Source organism: Rhinolophus sinicus, chromosome 17 (genome assembly GCF_057876585.1).
Source record: "Rhinolophus sinicus isolate RSI-liver-muscle chromosome 17, RSI-T2T, whole genome shotgun sequence".
NCBI lineage: Eukaryota > Metazoa > Chordata > Mammalia > Chiroptera > Rhinolophidae > Rhinolophus > Rhinolophus sinicus.
Window position 1 is genome coordinate 149,618,244 of NC_142517.1, and position 16,189 is coordinate 149,634,432.

General features: G+C 40.6%; 1 protein-coding gene across 1 annotated transcript in view; it reads right to left on the bottom strand.

Moving 5' to 3' along the window:
• Positions 1–16,189, bottom strand: part of CCDC148 (coiled-coil domain containing 148) — a 259,617-nt gene that overhangs the window by 11,244 nt on the left and 232,184 nt on the right. The window lies entirely within an intron of this gene.

Here is a 16,189-nt window from a genome sequence, read left to right on the forward strand (position 1 = left end):
CCTTCCCTTATTCAGTTCCTTGTAGCACAGCTGTCCCTGGCTGTCCCTTCCAACACATTTCATTTTCTTGGGAGGAAGTCCTCTGTACCATTACTGTAGAGTTATGGCAATTTCTAAAATCTCTTGTTTTCTCATCTAGCATATGGCTTTTCCCTTGGTCAAAATCAAGCCCTAACTTCACCTATTTCAGGAAGGTTTCCAAGTTTATTTTCCCCTCATCCCATTATAACTTCCCTTCTCATTTCTTTAGAACTAGGGTTGCACTAGGAAGATATCAATTTCTTCTCATTCATATGTTGTATTGACAACATTTGTCCTTTCAATGAACTTGGGTTATGACTGCCCAGCTTGTCTGCCCCTCCTACCAGTCGGCCCCTCCTACCAGTCTCAGAGTGGCTTATTCTGTATGTCCTTAGAGATAGGACTTTGGTTCAGCTAGACTTCAGGTAGTTTGGTTGTTCTGTAGTTTAGCTGTAATTTCAATGTGGTCATGAGAGGAGGCAAGCACAGCATTTACCTACTCTACCATCTTGACTGGAAACTCTGTATATATATATCATTTTATATATATACAGGAGATTGAAGTTTCCTCTCTACCCTCAGACTGCCATGGAGTTTGTCCTTTGTAGGCATCCACTGACGACTCACCTATGTCTACCCTAAATCTGGGTACCACTATTCCACCTCGCCTCTCACTCCACCTTCTCCACTTGTCCAGTCTTGTCCACCTTGAACACCCTTCAGAAAACAGACAGTGTTGCAAAAACACTTTTCTATTTTGGGTTTGTATATAGTTTTTTTTCTCTCTCTTTATTCATTATAAAAACGTATTCCTCCTTCTTCCCCAAAAGAATTACAGACAGTTTACAAGAATAAATAAAAGCACATCAGGATAGTATAAATTAGAACAAGTGGGGAAAAAAGGGAAAACAAAGGGAAGAGTACCATTGGCACAAAGCCTGAAGCTAATACCCAGATGCATCTCATATAGTCTATGCACTGGCAGAAGACAGACTCTGAAATGGCTCTGGGCTAGCTAGGCATTGTTACATAAAGATTAAAAAAAATTACAGTGTCTTTAAAATAAAACGTGAACTAACGAGTAGGAGAAGAACAACTAGTGTTGATTCTAAGAGGCAACACAGTTGTGTAGAGATGAGCGTGGGTCCTGGAGCCAACTGCCTGGGTGTGGTGAGGGTTGGGAGAGGGGTGTGCCTGTTAACGCATTTCCTCTAGGACACTGACCTGTGGCTCTCCACAATAGTTAGTGACCATTAGGGTCATCAAGGAAGACTTTAAAAAAACATTTGGGGCCACACCTCAGGCTAACTAAATAAGAGTCTCTGGGAGTGGTCCTGGGTAGCCCTGCTTTAAATTTCCCCTGATGATTTGCAGTCTGGGTCAAGAGCCATTGATTTAGAAGAATGGATAGTTTGTAAATCTGGCAGATGCTCCTCTAGCTGAACTTCTAAGTCTTTAGACAGTGTTTCCACTGGACTAGTTCTATAAATATCATGAATACCCTTTTACATGAATCTTACTCCTGGACATCAGAAATAATATATACAAATATATATGTTTGAGGTATAAATGACAAAAAATTATGTATATTTAAAGTATACAATTTGATGACTTGATATACACACACATTGTGCAATTATTATAGTACCATAACAAAGCTAATTGACTCATCCATCACATGACATAGTTACCTGTTTCTCAATAGCCAAGATATGGAAATAACCTAAGTGTATAAAATGATATATATACAGAGTTTCCAGTCAAGACGGTAGAGTAGGTAAATGCTGTGCTTGCCTCCTCTCATGACCACATTGAAATTACAGCTAAACTACAGAACAACCAAACAACCTGAAGTCTAGCTGAACCAAAGTCCTATCTCTAAGGACATACAGAATAAGCCACTCTGAGACTGGTAGGAGGGGCAGAGACATGGAATGAGCTGTTCCCACTGGCTAGGTGGTTAAAAATTGGGATGGATATCTTGGCTGTGGATGTTACCCTGAAGGAATGAGGGGTCCAAACCCCACACCAGGCTCCCCAGCCCAGGGTTCTAGTGCCAGGGAGAGAAATCCCCATAACTTCTGGTTGTGAAAACCGGCATAGATTGTGGCTGAGTGAGATGGAGGGCCGCTGTAGTCCCAGGCATTCCTCTTAAAGGGCCCGTGAACAGACTTATTCACTGACAGACTCACTTGCTCGGAGCTCCAGTGTTGGGGCAGCAGCTCAAAAGGCACCAGGGAAATACGAGGAGAAACTGAAGTGGAAGGCTTAAGGCGAAGGGTGGAGGGGCAGCTTTCTCCCAGACAAAAGTGCTGACACAAACCTGTTTCTTTGTTGAGTCTTCCAGCCTCCCACCTCCTGGTGCAGACACAGGCAGCCACCGTATCCGAGTCTCCATCAACCTGGCTAACACTGTTCATTTGCCCAGCCTTGGTGATCCCCTGAGATGGCACCCCACCCAACTTTTAGGCACACCCAAGCAGCTTTCAGGGATTTTTCCATATAAATATCATGTATTGGCTCATGCTGCAGCCTTTCCTAAAATCTTTCAAGGGTTCACAAACACAAACAAGCAGCATCTGGCCTCATCATGTCCCATACTTCTGGCTGAGCATCCCTAAGCCTGGTGGGCCTAGCAACTGCTGGCCTCACTTCCACGTTTGGCCTCTTGACACATCTCCAAGTCCAGCACAGGTGGCGGCCATCTGTGGATTGCTCTGTGGCTCCTGCCAGATGGCCCCAGACAGGACACAGGTTGCAGCTGAACTTGATCTGTAGTTGGTCCCCTCCCAGGAGGCTCCAGGGCTGAACAATCAGTGGCCAGCTTTGGACATAGCCAGAGCATCACCTGGCCACGTCAGAGGACAACACACCCAAAGGGCCGACTGAGCAGGCACCAGAGCCCTGCTAAAACGAGTCTTACTCTGTAGGGTTAGCCCCTGTACAACTGTTCATCCACTGTAGTCACAGCCAGTCTTCACAACCAATCAGCTCAAGGATTAAACCCTCCTATTGAAGTGCAAACCACAACCAAGGCCCAACTACAACAGGAGGGCACAAACAAGGGACCCACACAAGGGACACACCTGGAGCACCTGGCTCAGGTGACCAGGGAGACTGTATCACTGGGCCCCACAGCACACCTACTACATAAAGCCACTCTATTAAGACTGGGAGACATAGCAGCCATCCTAATACATAGAAACAAACACAGGGAAGCAGCCAAAATGGGGAGACAAAGAAATATGTCCCACATAAAAGAACAGAACAAAGTTCCACAAAAACTACCAAACAACATGAAAACAAGCAATCTATGAGGTGCAGAGTTCAAAACACTAGCTATAAGCATGCTCAATGATCTCAGAGAGAACTTCAAAAAAGAGACAGGAAATAAAAATGGAGACAGTAAACAAAAAAGAACCTGTCAGAAATAAAGACTACAATAACAGAACTGAGGAATACAATGTGTTCTTGGCATCTGCAGTGGCGTGGTTGGACCTGGAGGATATTGTGCTGAGTGGAGTATGTCAGACAAAGAAAGACAGATGCAATGTGATTTCGCTTATATGTGGAATCTAAAGAAAATAAACAAACAAACAGAAACAGAGTCACAGATGCAGAGAACATTTTGATGGTTGCCGGATGGGAGGAGGGTTGGGGGATGAGTGAAAAAGGGGAAAGTGTGAAGAAGTACAAATTTATTGTCACATTGTAGTCATGGGGATGTAGAGTATAGCATAAATAATATAGTCAATAATATGATAATAACTATATATAGTGCTAGGTAGGTTCTAGACTAATCAGAGGATCACTTTTCTTAAATTATATAAATGTCTAACCACTAAAAATAAACAAATAAAACCCCCCAAATAAAATAAAATGATGTAGGTACAAAAATAAGCAAAAAAACAAATAAAACCACCAAGAAATAAATGAATAACAAATACACCGCTGAGTGCTGTTCAGGTTAATTTTATCCAAATGTGATCACTTGACCAACCATTCACAGCAATATATGTATATTATTAAATATAATCTGCTATGTGAGCTCATTAACAGCTATGACCAGCTCTTCTATTCATGTTTCACTGCCAAATACCAACCAACTAGACAGTTTAAGTTTAATTATTGCTTAGTAAAGCTCAATGTTTGTTCCAAAATACACTAAATAACTTTTCCTGGCTTATTTTTATCTAGTTATAGAATGTCATTTAGTACTTAATATCCTGTAGGTGCTTAATAAGGGCTATAAATCAATTTCAACAATATAACAAAGTCAGTTTGAATTTTATTTCCTCCTTTCAAAAATATAGTTCTTTAAAAAGTTTTTTATTTTTCAGTTATAGTTGACATTCAGTATTATGTCAGTTTCAGGTATACAGCATAGGGTTTAGACATTTATACAACTACAAAGTAATCTGCCTGATAAGTCTAGTACCCAACTGACACCACACATAGTTATTACAATGTTATCAAGTGTATTCCCTATGCTGTATTTTACATGACCATTTTGAAACTGCCGATTTGTACTTCTTAATCCCTTCACCTTTTTCAACCACCCCCCATCCCCCCTCCAATCTGGTAACCATCTTTTGTTTTCTATTTCTATGAGTGTATTTAGCACAATACACTCTAGGTCCACCCATTTTGTCGCAAGTGGTAAGAGTTCATTATTTTTTATGGCTGAGTAATATTCCATTGTACACATATACCACATCTTCTTTATCCAATTGTCTATTGATGGACACTTAGGTTGCTTCCATATCTTAGCTATTCTAAATAATGTTGTAATGAACATAGGGATGCATATATCTTTTCAAATTAGTGATTCCTTCAGATAAATACCCAGAAGTGTAATTGCTGGGTCATAAGGTAGTTCTACTTTTATTATTTGAGGAACTTCCATACTGTTTTCCATACGGCGGCATCAGTCTGCAACCCCATCAACAGTACATGAGGATTCCCTTTTCTCCACATCCTCGCCAACACTTGTTGTTTGTTGATTTACTGATGATAGCCATTCTGACAGGTGTGAGGTGATATCTCATTGTGGTTTGCATTTATCTGATTAGTGACATTGAACATCTTTTGATATGTCTATTGGCCATCTGTATGTCGTCTTTGGAGAAATGTCTATTCAGGTCCTCTGCCCATTTTTTAGTTAGATTGTTTTTTGGTTGTTTTTTTTTTGTGTGTGTGTGTGTGTTTTTGGTGTTAAGTTGTATGAGTTTTTGATGTATTTTGGATATTAACACCTTGTTGGATGTATCATTGGCAAATATCTTCTCCCATTTAGTATCTTGTCAGAAATATATGGGAATCATTTTGCAGACCATTGCCAAAATCTATGGACGTCTGAGCGGGAAAAGTCATATTTACATGCATACCCCTGACTTTTAATATAATTTCATGAGTTCACACACCTCCCTCAGGCTGCCATAGTAGGACACCTGTGTCCCCCTATCAAAGACAACAGTTTTTGTTGGTGGCCCCTGCCATACCCGTCTTCTCTGGGTTTTTGTTGCCCACCTGCCAACCCCCTCAGATCAGGGCTGGTAGCAGCTGTTGCCAGCTGAACTATCCTTTGTTTTTCCCTAAATCCTGCTTACCCCTTTGTAAACAGTCCCTTCAGTAAGTCCTCTCAGCCCCGCAAGTTAATTGTGCCTTCTGGTTCCTGCTGGGAACCAGTAATACAGCCCCCAAAATACACTGGAGGGCCTAAAACCATTTTGTAAAACACTGACTTAAGAAACGGAAGCCATTCTATAGGAAGATATTTCAATTACATTTTTTTTTTTTTTTTTTTTTTTTTACTGCTAGCAGAAGTTAGTATTTTTCTTTTTAACTGGCAGAATACATTGAAAAAGATTGTATTCTTGTATTTAAAAATTCTCATGGAACTCTCCAGGGCTAGAAGCTTGAGAAACATGGTATTTGATGTATTTTCCTAGCTGGCTGCGGGGCATCACATGTATGATAAAATTGAAAGCTTAAGTAAAAGACATAAATGGCCTCTATTGCTTGCCTCCAAGCTACGTGTCCCATCATTCTGACATGGAAGGAAATTAAAATTGTCTGACACATACCGAGTTTCAGAAAGCCACCCCATTCCTTTATAGGATCCTGTGTGCCTCTAGATGTCTGTACCACAAATAGATTTTTCAAGGATTTCATCTACAATTTTCATCTCAAGATTAAAGCTAAGTAAACTAATCTTAGTTATTAGGATACCTCTTTGACTCTCTAAAAAAAAGAAAAAGAACTATATAAATATTTATTTCCTCAGTCCACCAGGACTTTATCTTCTAAGAATCCAAAATAACTGCCAGTGGCACTGTAATCCAATGCCTCCTAAGATTAGTAACTGGAAATACTTACAATTCCAACCTGCTTCCCCTTTCACTCCTCACCAGTTTTCCATTTCTGATTTGCTTTTTCACTCCTTTTAAATAGATTGGCACTCAATCTAGAATCAATTTAACATTTATTTTTCTAAACTGAGCATAGCACATTTCGCTTGAGAACAAAAAGCCCACCGTTAAACCAGTTTTTTTCCCCCCGGTGAAACCTTAAACATGATTTACATATTACTTTTTATAAGTATAACATAGTTTAAGAAATCAGCACACAACCAAGAAATCATTATTATATATTCTGTAGAGGACAGTCAAAAATTATTCTACCTATAGGGGGTAGTTTAGGATAGTGTCTATTTTTTCTAAAAGGTTTTAGGGGAAAATCTGTTCCTCTCTATGTTAACTTAATCACTAGCACAGTGAAGTAGTGTGTACATTCCAGAGTTAGAGAAATCATCTGACTAGTCTGATTTTGCCCCATCCCTTTTTAGAAAAGGAAGAACAGATCTTTTAAAATATGGATTCTTTTCATTTTCACATCACCTTGTATTTTTATCTGAGCTCAAGGTCCTTTGCATTTGCAATTCCTCTGAATACTACAATCAAAAACCAAAAAAACACACAAAATGATGAAGCAAACAAAATGTCACCTACGTCCCACCTACTCTGGGTGAATAATCAGCAATGGACACCAGTTCACTACTCAGACCTGTTTCTTACACTTCACAGTCCTACCTTCTGCTTCCTTCCACTGGGACTCACGAGGCCTCACCTGTTACAGAGCTGGTTCCATGATTAATGGATGGGTGCAATGCCATGGTCCACTCTGTAAACAAGCAAATGATACAACAAATACATGTTTAAAGGACCTGCTTTGTGCAAGTCACAATGCTAGGTGTTGTTTTGAACAATTTATAGCCTCCTAAGTTTTAAGCACTAAGACACATGTGTGGATAACGCTAGTTCAAAGGATAATATGATAGCGTCCGAAGAAGAGGTAGAAATAAAAGTGTTTTGAAGAGTCAACAGAGGGAACGATCATAGGAAGGTGGAAGGAGTTGAAAGGGTTTCTTGAACAAGGTGGGTGTTTGAAACGAGCTTTATTTACAGGCCATGATTTTGAAGGAGACTCTCGGGAGGATGTGGCCATCAAAGGGAAAAAACATGAAGGAAGATAAAGGAGGAAAATATAGGACCTGTGACTAAAATAGAGAGGAATCCTATTTGGCTGGATCTGGAAAGGTAATTTGGCGTTCTAGTATGTGGGGCCCTAAAAGTCAGGTTAAGGAGATTGGACCTTATTCCTCCACAACGGGAAGTGGTTAAAAGGCACGGAGCAACATTGATCAGAATTTTGTTGGGAGTCAGTGGGAGGAGGGGAAGTAAGGAGATGCCTCCCAGTAACAAGACACTGTTCCTGCGTGTGATGACTGAGCCTTGACTGGCTACCGTTCACAGTGCTCCAGGTCAGGGGGAGGGCAGAAATGGCTTCAAGATAAGCTGAGGCCACCAAAGACATGATTTTCTTGTTAGAACTGTCAGCTCCCCGACTTGTGAAGGTCAGTGCCTTCAATTTTTCACCTAGTATGTTAAGCAGCTTATATATTTCAGAATAAAAATTCCCTTTCATGTGAAGATGATGTGTTTCCACAGTCTTTCCTTTGTTAAAAGGCTAAGGAAAGTTCAAAGATGACAGAGCCCGAGCCATAGTGGTGGAAGAGAATGGCATTTAAAGGGCTGATGAGTGAAAGACGTCAGTGATGTTCACAGTTCTATGCAGATAAAACGCTTTATGGCTTTGTGACTAATAAAAAGTCAGCTTTCCCCCCAAAAGGGTATAAATATAAAGTTTAATTAAAAAGTAAAAGCTTAATGACATTGTGACACCTGCTGCATCATGGATGACCCTTGAGGACATTATGGCACATGAAATAAAGCAGACACAAAAGGACAAACACTGTATGATCCTACTCATATGAGATCCCTAGAAGAGTGAAATTCATCGAGAAAGAAAGTAGAATAGAGGTTTCCAGGGGCTGAGGGAAAGAAGGAAGAGTTAGTGTTTCATGGGGACAGCATTTCAGCTGGGATGTTCAAAAAGTTCTAGAGATGGATAGTGGTGACAGTGGCACCAAAATGTGATTGGACCCAATGTCACTGAATTGTACACTTGAAAAAGGTTAAAATACTAAATGTTATTGCGTGTATATTTTACTACAACAAAGAAGAGTAAAGGCTCAATGAGGTCGGTATAGTCATTTGTATAATACCCAATTCTAATTTACTAATTTTTGGAGAGTTCACACTGTGCAGCCTGATAGAATCATGCCTGCTGGTTGGCATTTCTACATGGGCTTCTCTGTCCTACAGAAGGAGTGACATGATCCAAGAAGTTTGCTTCGTGAGTGAGGACTCAGAGCCAAGCGGTTGGGTAGGGTAATGGTTACCAGTAGAGAGACTGTTTTGCCTAATGTTCTCATCCTCAATATAGGAATATATTTGACAAGGAATCTTTGCATCAGCCAGTCCAGACACTCTTCCTCAAGACAGTGTAGTCAACCAAGGTTATTTTTCAAAGCACAGTTCATTAGAGTCAGGAATGCAGTGAGAAAATATGATTAACACATCAATAGCTATAAAAAAGAATGATTAAATCTCAAATATTCACTAGAGAAAAGAGAAGAATTGTGACACCAGGGACTATTTCTACAGCATCAAAGTCTGTGATTTTAAAATGAAATTTTCCTGCATCAATCCAATATGCAATGCCCTTGGTATAAATGCTTGGGTGTCTCAATGATAGTAGAAGGCAAATTAATAGGGCTATTTGTCTTTTCAGGTTGACATAGCACATATGGGACTCTCTAGGACTGAAATACGCTACCAGAGAAGGACAGTAACTGGTACAAAGTGGAAGAGGATAATAAGAAAAAAAAAAGAAAGGAGATATTGAAAGGGAACGGAGACTAGTAAGGAAGGAAGACAGTTGTGAAATAATGTTATGAGAAGGAAGAAGTCCATTGGGGGTTGTGCAACATGGAGAGCTGACATACCCCAAAGCACTGGAAACATCTACCAAAGCTGCATGAAATATTTCTCGAACAGAATCAAAACATGCTAATGAAAAAGAGGAAACAAAGCCAGAGTAGTAACCTGAGCAGGTACTGGATAACCTGGATGCTTGCGTTTGAAGCTCATGGAGACATGAGGCCTCAATTTGGTGAAGTGAGGTGTTGGGACTAAGATTCAACAGAAAAAAAATCTGCCCACTTGGTCTTCATGATTCCTCTTTGGAACTGGGGAAGAGGTCACTATGGCTATTAAAAAAATGGAGGGGTGTGTGTGTGTGCTTCACGAATTATGAAGCAAAGGTTTATTTGCTTAAAATGGCATTTAAAGATACCACCAGTGAATCTGGTGGTCTGTCTCTGTCTACAGATAAACAGAATTCCCTGAGAAACCCAAATTCCATGCTTGATCTTTATTTAGGCTTACAGTTCACATTTTTATTATATTCCAGGAAACCCAATTTAAAACTAGAAACAGAACATTGTGATCAGGAAACAGAGGTGCTCGTGGCATTCCTGGCATAAGTAAATGCAAAATCACCTGGGGGAACACAAACACATCTAGGTGACAGGGGATTCTTACAAAATAATCAGCCTCACTGAAGAGGAGCTCATGAAAAAACATCACACAATAAGCAAGTAACAATTTTTGTGTGAGGCACAGTCAGTAGATACAAGGTATGAGAGGATCAGATACAAGAACTTGCATTACTAGAATGGGACTTGGACAGGGACTATCAAAGAAAATATCTTGCAAATGAGTAAAGCTATAACAGAAGTAGTTGAAACACAAGGATGAGAAATGCAAAAAGACAAGGCTACTTTGAATGATGTTGATGACCATAATAGTACAGCACTGGCCACTTGCTAAATGTTTTTGTAAATGCTTTGCAACTAGTAACTCATTTAATCCTCACAACAACCCTCTTATTGTGGTATGATGAGGTATTATTATTGCTCCATTTTATTAATGAGAAAACTGGGCCACAGAGAGGTTAACTAACTTGGTCCAGGTCACAGATCTAATAAGTGACTGAGTTGAGATTTGCACAAAGACAGTCTTTATCAAATGTCTTAGTCCACTTGGGCTGCTATAGCAAAACTCCATCGACTATGTGGTTTAGACAACAAACCTTTGTTTCTCACAGTTTTGCAGGCTGGGAAGACCAAGATGAAGGTGCTGACAGATTCAGTGTCTGGTGAGAACCTGTTTCCCGACTCTCAGACAGCTGTTTTCTCACTGTTACCTCACATGGCAGAAGGGACAAGGTTGCTCTCTGGGGCCTTTTTTTTTTTTTTTTTTTACAAGGGCACTAATCCCATTCATTTGAGCTCTACCTTTATGATCTAATCACCTCCTAGAAGCTCCACCTCATAATATCATCACACTGGGGGGTTAGGATTTCAACACATGAATTTTGGGGGGCACAAACTTTCAGTCTATAGCACCAGAGTACTGGGTTCTTAACCACTACACTCAACCATGAGCCAAACTTTATTTCCAAATGACATTTCAAATATTTTCAATATTTGAAATAAAAATGAAAAAATTGGTAACTGTAAAGAACACTTGGTAGATGAGTTAAATAGCAGATTAAGCACAACTGAAGAATTAGTGACTATAAAATAGAACTGAATAAAAATATGAGAATACAGCACAGGAAGAAAAAGAGATTGAAAATATAAAAGCAAGAGTAAGAAATGTAAAAAATAAAATGAAAAACCCAACATATTTCTAAAAGAAGTTCCACAAGGAGAGAATAGAGAGAACTATAAAGAGCAATAGTCAAAAATGTAATGACTAAGAAATTTCCAGAATTGGTACAAGATATGAGTATTCAAGAAGCATGGCATAAATTAAGTTAAATCACATATGGAAATATTATAGTGAAACTATCAAAGAAAACCAAAAGAAAATGTTAAAAGCAAGCATAAAAAGAGAAAGAGGGATTCCCTACAAACAGATAGATCAAAAGCACATATCTCAATAGCAGCCATAGAATCTAGAAGATTCTAGATTATCTAAAAAATAGTATCTTCAGAGTCCTGAGGAAAAAATATTGCCAACCTAGAATTTTATCCCAGGTAGAATATCATTCAGGAATGAAAACAACATAAAAACGTTTCTTAAAACAAAGGTAAAGAGAGTGCCCTTGCTATTCTTGCTAATAGAACAACTGATTGAAGAACATACTTCAGGGGGGGGGGAATTGAACTCAGAAGGATGTGTAGGATGTAAGAAGAAAGGTGAGCAAAAAATTGGTAAACACTGACTGAAAAATAAATGTGGAGGGATTAAAAATCAATACTAGATAACATTAAAGATGGAAAAATGGAGTGTGGTCAGTTGAAGGGTCCTAAGGACCCATTATCACTGGGGAAGAAAGTAGAGGTTTGGAATAATGTTAAACTTTAAGTTATTTGTGTATTAATTATCTTTTCTTTTTACAACTTCCGTTTCCCCCAGTTTTATGGAGATTGCATTAAAATATTAAGGGCTACCTTCAAAAGTATTGAAATTTAATGTTGAATGTTCACATAATTAGAGGGGAAAAATAAAATAAAGAAAAAGATTCATTAATGTAGTAGAAAGGAGAAAGAGGAAAAACGAGAAAGATTAAAAGTAGCATAGTAAACAAGGAATAGACTGTAAGGTGACGTAAATAAATATAAATGTACCAATAATCATAGTAAATATAAATTGGCTTAACTCATCAATTAAAAGACAGAGATATTAAAGAGAGAGAAAAGAAATAGAGCAGACTTATATTTCCAAAAGGATGGAGAACTAGGTATTATAAAGATCCCTCTGCCACCCCAAAACACCCATATCTGGATAAATCACATAAAGATACTTTAAAAGGTCTTGTTAAGCTCCCAAGAAATTAGGGGAAACCCTTAAGAGATAGAAAAAGCAAAGAGGAAACCCACACCAGAGAGGTAGATGAACACAGAAACGAGTGCTGTTCTAGATCAGGGTCAGCAACCTATGTCCATAGCCTGGCAGCCAAACCCAGACCTGGCTTCCTATTTGTTTCAAGTTTTATTGGAACCAGTCAGGCTCAGGGTTTACATCTTGTCTCTGGCTTTTTTTTTGGCTACAACAGCAGAGTTGAGTAGTCATGACAGACATCATATGACCCACAAAGGTGAACATACTATCTAGCTCTTCATAGAAAAAGGCTGCTGATCCCTGCTCCAGGGCCCAGAGATACGGGATTAAATGGCTGCTAGGGAGGCAGAGGGGGAGGCATAGAGACAGAAGGCCAGGCCTTTAGTTCTGTGCACAGTGAGGAAAATGAAATGGAGACTTCCCCAAATAGGGCACTTGAAATGGCTTCACTCTCTGTAAAAGAATGGGTTGAGGGAAAAATCTGACTCTTCACAAAGGGTAGGGATGGGGAAACCTGTAGGCCTGTGACCCTTCTGTAGATGGGGTTACTTGGAGTTTGGCAGTCCTTCCCTGGACGCATACTGCGCACCATAAAAGCAGCCTGCTGGCTCAGGAGTCCAGTTCCACAGGCCTTCGCTCAGCGCTTCCCAGCTGTGCTTTAAATGAGGTGTTACCAGCATGTCCTCTCTGTTATTTCTGTGCATTTGTTCACTCACTGTGGTAGATTCCTGTGTGGTCCAAGTTAACTCCCCAGGTAACTATTATTGTTGATGTTAGTGTTCTGCTTACAAAGTTGCATATGTTTGAAGTAATGTGTCTCTAACCCCAGCTTTCTTGTTTTTTGGTATTTTTAATGCACAATGTTACTGTGTGCAGGGTTTTTTAATATATCCATACACCATTGTTCTTTTGGAAGACCTGAATGACGGTAGAAGAAACGTGCAAGTTCAGATACTTCAGATTGAAATAATGTATTTCATTTAGTAAGGTATTTGAGTTTGTTTTTTTTTAGCACAATTATACTAAGAACTTTTTTCCCCCCAAATTTATATTTAAATGGCTCTGCGCCTGAAAATTGTCCTCGTTCCTGAGAGCTCTGCTTTGGCCTACGCATCTGCGTATAGGAAATTTGGGAGAGTGACTGAGTAATGACTGGAGGGTATGTGGTTGGACCACTGTTCAGGTCACGCTGGAAAAGAGATGGAAAAATAACAGATTAGGTTTAGTGCAGTGAATTCTTCATGTGCCCACCACAGTATTGTTCAATAATGAATAGTTCTCCGACGGTACTAATTGCCAGCTGCGGATGGATACTTTGGTGGTGGTATTTAGTACAAGTCAACGCCATCAAGAAGGGATGCACTTTTCATTTTCCCCTGGACCACCTCCCTGCAATCCTCCTCCCCAGCCCCAGTCAGTAGTCCTGGGGCGACTCTAAAAGAGGGGAATAGTTTCAGCGGAGCCTGAGAGAGCTGGAGCCTGGCCTCTAGCGGGAGGAGGCACATGGATTCCCTCCTGGATGCAGGCAGTCTGGCTGACCACTACCACACACCATGGCAGCTGCCGCCAAGGAGAATGGTGGCGGGTAGGAGACCTCTGTGGAAGAGTTGGCCTGTGGGCACATCTAGTATATTCGTTCTTTAGTTCTCTGATCATAATCCACTTCTATTCTCTAAGCTTTCAATAAATCTTGTCCATTATTACAGGCTGATCATAGCTATTAGTGTGTGGAATTAAGGAAATGCCCTGTTTTCATGCTTAGAGCAAAGCTGGGAGGGAAAACAGCAACTGCTTCAGTGAGGCCAAATATGAGATGGCAAAAAATTATCTGAGGAGCCACAGGGATGTCTAAGATGACAAGCTTCAAACAGGACACGTTTTTGTAATGTGTAGGCATTTCCAGAAATGTACAGAAGAGAAACAGGTGAAAATATTGAATGGTGGTTATGGCAAAACCAATCATGTATAAAAAGGAAGTGAGGCTTTATTTTATAGTCATTACTGGGACAGTATTTGGTGCATGACTCGATCTTGGAAAAGAATATTCAGTAGAATAGACCTTGGAAACAATGGCTTACAATTACTTACAGAAGTAATAGCCCTTCTGTAGGACTCACATTTTCCTATGTGCTTCATGATTGAAAGAAATTCAGCATCTACTCCAGATAATGGGAGATAGTGGAGGGGCAGGAGGATTGCTAGAGTACTTTCTCCGCACTTCTTAAATTACACCATTATGATACATTGGAGTCCATAATCAGGTAAAAACTCGAAGAAGAATCACAATACCTGACTTGTTACTATGCCCCATCACTTTCTCTAGATGCCCAACATAGTTCTAGATACTCTTGACGAGGAGGATGGACAGACAGGCAAACCCTGAGACTAGCAGGCAGTAGACTTCAGGGGTCAGAGGCCATGTTACATGGCTTTAAATCTAGTTTCTTAGGAGCTGTGTAATACTGGGCAAAGTAAGTCCCCTTCCTGTTCCTTAGTCTCCCTAACCGTACAATAAGGCTAACAATGGTGCCTGTCTCATAGGTGACTGGGAATAGGAGATGTGTGAAGGTAGGTATCACAGGAGCTGGAGGTTTCAGTGAAGGAACGCAACCTCTGGGTCCTGGAATACCACAGGCAGCAAAACCATCACCAAGGAACAACAAAGAAGTAACCACAGACAGGATATGGTGCAGCAGGCCAGGCCTGGGGCACAGGGGGACGTGCTGACAAAAGGAGCAGCAGTCTCAAGGGCTTGATGCAGAGGGATGGGGGCCATTCTTATCACTCCATGCATGGGAGCAGGATTGGTCACCGATTTCGGAAGAGCACTGAGTGTCCTGTTTGGGGTTCAGAAACACCCCATTTGGACCGTAGGAAAGGAGAAGCTAGAGCCAGGCCAGTCATCACACCTTCATGCTCAGGAGAGGTATTCATCTTTTCATTTGCCCAAGGCTTCCTGGGTAGACAGACCTGCCCCCCAACACCTCTAAAGGAACTTTGCAAGAGGGAAAGAAATGAATGACTTCAGAGTTCAGTTTTTCTCTCGTAGTGATAAGGATCAGAGGCTCCACTACACCCACTTTCACATCACCTCACACCTGATGTATTCTAAGTAATCATACACGGTTTCCCCTATTTCCTGTTTTCCCAATACCATCCATCTTGTACCCTGCTCTCATATTAGCCTTCCGAAATCACTGTCTTTGTTTCTATGCCCAGAGAAGCTTTAACTATTTTGTGCTGCATACACGATAAAGTTCAAACATCTTAGGCTGCTCTTCAAGGGTCCATAGGCCTGTGTCTGAGAAGGGGGTTAGGATGGAGGACGATAAAAGTGAAACTCACAGATACAAATAGGCACTGCTTTCTAGGTTTAACAAGCACCAAAGAATCATCTGAATAGTGTAGCATTTCTTCCCTCATGGTGACAGACCAAGGAAGTGTGACAATGGTTAGCAGCCTGCTGGGGTGAAAAATCTGCCAGGTCTGAACGAAAGGACCCCCAGAAGTGTAGCTTCCCTCCTGGAAGCATCCCATCATCACCCAGGAAATAACTGCCGCAACCCTGTGGGGCCTCTCAACAAGGCGCGTCCCTGAGAACAATCATCCCTGCCTCATGTTTGAGTTCTGAGTCCCAATATTCTTGCTGCATAATATTCTACAACCTTTCGTTTCTTTGCCTGCACAACAGGTTACGCAATTTCCTTTACGTCAACCCATGTAGAGAACTAGGAGATTTTTCACTTCTCCACAGAGAGGTTTTCTGAGAGCAGTCTTGATCGTGGCCAACCACAGAAGCTCTCTGCAATGGTGTCCCGGTTTCATGTTTTAACTTCAGACATATTTGTATG